Source organism: Eptatretus burgeri, chromosome 6 (genome assembly GCF_056783735.1).
Source record: "Eptatretus burgeri isolate ZD-2024b chromosome 6, Ebu_testis_v1, whole genome shotgun sequence".
Taxonomy (NCBI): Eukaryota; Metazoa; Chordata; class Myxini; order Myxiniformes; family Myxinidae; genus Eptatretus; species Eptatretus burgeri.
In genome coordinates, this window is record NC_140966.1 from 18,989,841 (window position 1) to 18,993,620 (window position 3,780).

Here is a 3,780-nt window from a genome sequence, read left to right on the forward strand (position 1 = left end):
GACCCCGCCCCAGCCAGATGGAATGTTCCCCTCGTCTAATCGGGGATGAGATCACCTCAGGGCCAACTCCGCCCTAGCCAGATGGAATGTTCCCCTCGTCCAATTGGGGGTGAGATCACCTCAGGGCCAACTCAGCCCAGCAAGATGGAATCTTCCCCTCGTCCAATCGGGGGTGAGATCACCTCAGGGCCAACTCCACCCCAGCCAGATGGAATGTTCCCCTCGTCCAATCAGGAGTGAGATCATCTCAGAGCAGACCCTGCCCCAGCCAGATGGAATGGTCCTATCGTCCAATCGGGGGGTGAGATCACCCCAGGGCCAACTCTGCCCCAGCAAGATGGAATGTTCCCCTCGTCCAATCAGGGGGAGAGATCATCTCAGAGCCGACCCACCCCAGCCAGATGGAATGTTCCCCTCATCCAATGAGGGGAGGACACCGATCGCCCGATGCCCCCGACCAATCTGGAGGCGAGTTACCTCAGAGCGGATCCCTCCACCCAACCGGGGAAGCGATTAGAAGGGTGGCGAGCTGTCTCAGCGGCGGTCATTTTCGGGCTTCCTTGGTGGTCATGGCGGAGGTGCTTCATGGTGCTCGTGTTGTCGATCATCGTTCATGGCAGCCAGGATCGTGGGCTCGTTGGAGTCTGGGTCGTGGGTTCGAGTCCCACCATGGTGGGTTGTGTTGGAGCGATCGAGCTGGGGATCCCCGTTCCCGTCCACGGACTCAGAGCTCCACAAGTGCAAGTCGGTAAAACCGCATGAGGCGGTCAGGTACCCGGCTAGACTGACCCTCAGCTTGCCTTCCATCGCGAGCTGAAGGACCGAATAAAGACCCACGGGGTCCATTTCTTTTTGGGTGTGTGTGTGTGTCTGTGGCCAGTCTGATAAGTAGAAATTGTTTAAGTGATTACCATTGTACATTTGCCTGCATTCATATTCGTGGTTAAGTCTGCTCTGTGTTTCCCTCCCTCTTACATTGGAAATAAATAACTGTTAAATGTTCCAGTTCATTGTCTGTGCTTTCTTTCATTGACCCATTATGGTTCGGGCTTGAGAATTAGGGAGGCTGATTGTGCCGTAAATTGTCATTTGGGCCAGCACGGCTTTGGTAATTCCCACTCGGTTACGCCGGATCCGAGTCGGTAACAGCAACTCGGTTCAGACAAAGCCGGCCGAGGGTGTGGTTTCCCCAGTAGCTAGACCACACGGCTACTGAGGTAAATTGGAATCAGACAAAAAGACCCTAACCGTGCGGTCGAAATATTGGCATCTACGGTCCATTAAGCGACCCGTCGACTTCGGAGTTATCCGGAGTGACGACGTTCAATTCCGGTGTTCGGTGGGAGACGGCCCAACTGCTCCATCTAGCGGTCGTCCTCGCCACCGAACCCGGCACCACAACAGTATTAGATCAAAATGGCAATGTTTATTTTATGCTTAAAAATAAATCTTTCTTTGTCTAAGCTAAATGTTTGAGATTTTTAAGTAAATCATTTCAAGAAAAAAAAAAAGATAGCTCCAGCGAACTATACCGCTGAGGTTGTTTGCATTAATCAAATTCTACCGAAAAGTACTTGACTGAATCGGAAATCGATTTTTAATAATTTTTTTTCTTTGTACGATTTGAACAAAACTTGATACGGCACACCAGACTTTTGATACTGCACACCAGTAGAATGGTGAGTAAAGCGGCCCTAAAATTTTTGTGCTATTGTGTCCCGTTTTGGCTGTATTTTGGGAACATACATACATACATACAAGATGAGAGTTTTAGTAATACTGGTACGTGCCCGTAAAAGAAAAACAACAATAATAAAAAAAAAATATATATATATATATATATATATATATATATATATATATATATATATATATATATATATATATATATATATATATATATATATTCAAACCGCGAGCAACAAACAACAACCACACAGGCTGTTTCTTCGCTCTCGCATGCCTGGACGTGCGTGACCTGGAAGTTCGCATATTATTCGCAATTTAGTTTTAATACCCAATTATTCAATTAGCGCCAAAGTATTTTACCTTTTTGCAATGTCGTGGCAAGGAAAAACAAAAAGAGAAGAGAAGAGAGAAAAAAATTTTTTACTTCCTGGTTCGGAGCATACCAGAGGGGGCATGGGCTTGGTTAAAAGCATACAACATCAACCACACAACACCCCTTGAAGAGACCCCCACCAACAGCACTCCGTACACATGCACACAATCACCCATCAATGCTCAAACTACCGAAAAGTCTTATCAACATCCCGATACCCCTCTATCTCCATAACTTCCAGGTACCCATCCAATTCTAATTTAAACTTATCTACTTTTTCTGCTGCCACTACCTTTCCAGGGAGACCATTCCATGCATTAACTACTTTCTGAGTGAAAGTACCCTACCTTACTACCGTCTTAACTCTCCTCTTCTTTACTCTCAGGCTATGGCCCCTGGTCCGATCACTGTCGACTCTGCTGAATAATTCATCTACACCTTTTTATCGATATATTCCATTATCTTAAACATCTCCATCATATCTCCTCATAACCAGCTCCTTTCCAGTGTATAAAGCCCCGTCTCCTTCAGCCGCTCCTCATAGCTGAGTCTAGCTCGGCCCGGAATCAATCTAGTAGCCCTGCGCTGAACCCTCTCTATGGCATCTATGCCCTTCCTGAGTTGTGGTTACCAAAACTGCACACAATATTCTCGATGTGGCCCTCACTAAATTCCTATACAATGTTAACACCACCTCTTGATTTATAAATGATCCCCCTCCGAATACAGCCTAAAACCCTATTTGCTTTACCATTAGCTGCCTGGCACTGTTGCTGCCTCCTTATCTCCCATATTTATTACCACCCCCAGATCCTTCTCCTGTGTGACACAAATAGTTAGCCCATTCTTCGTGAAGGACACCATTGGGTCTTCAACGTCCACCAATTAATTCCGGCAGACGGTACGCACAGTTTAGCATCCATCAAAGGGGTGGCACACACACTACCCTGCCTGTGAAACACCTGGATGACTTTATAGCTGGGTCGAGATTCGAACTAAGAGGTGAGTGTGTGGACATCTAGGCCATCCTGCCAACTTAGAGGTGAGTGTATGGACGTCTCGGCCATCCTGCCAGCCCCTCTTAATATATTCGGGAGGTTCAAAAGTTGTTCCTGCAAAAATCCCCAAACAACACAAAAATCTCATATATATATATATATATATATATATATATATATATATATATATATATATATATATATATATATATATATATATATATATATATATATATATATAATTTGCTCATTATTGAGCCTGACTTTTGTCTGAAATGTTGTGACCTCTGTTCAAGTCGCAATTTATCTATTATTATTGCCATTCCACAAAGTATGTTATATCTCCTAATGTTATTGCCTGACATGTAACATACTGTATGTTCTCTTCACCTTTAGATACCATCGTAAAAGCTCATCCATATACCTTATAGAGAATAGGAGCACATTGGTCAACTTGATGACCAACCATTTTTTTTGTAACTCTTGCTTCGTTAGAGAAAAGGGTCAATCGGAAGGATATATGATGAAACAAGCCTTCACAAAATAAGTCATTGATCCATTGATAAAATTTATGGAGACAACGATCTTGAACTTCAAACGGTCCAATCATGTGAAATGGTCATGATGGTTCACATCAGTACCAACCTTTGATGGCTATCCATAAGGTAAGGGACTTTCAGCACTACAATTGAAGATTCACTGTGCGCACCATAAATGTAT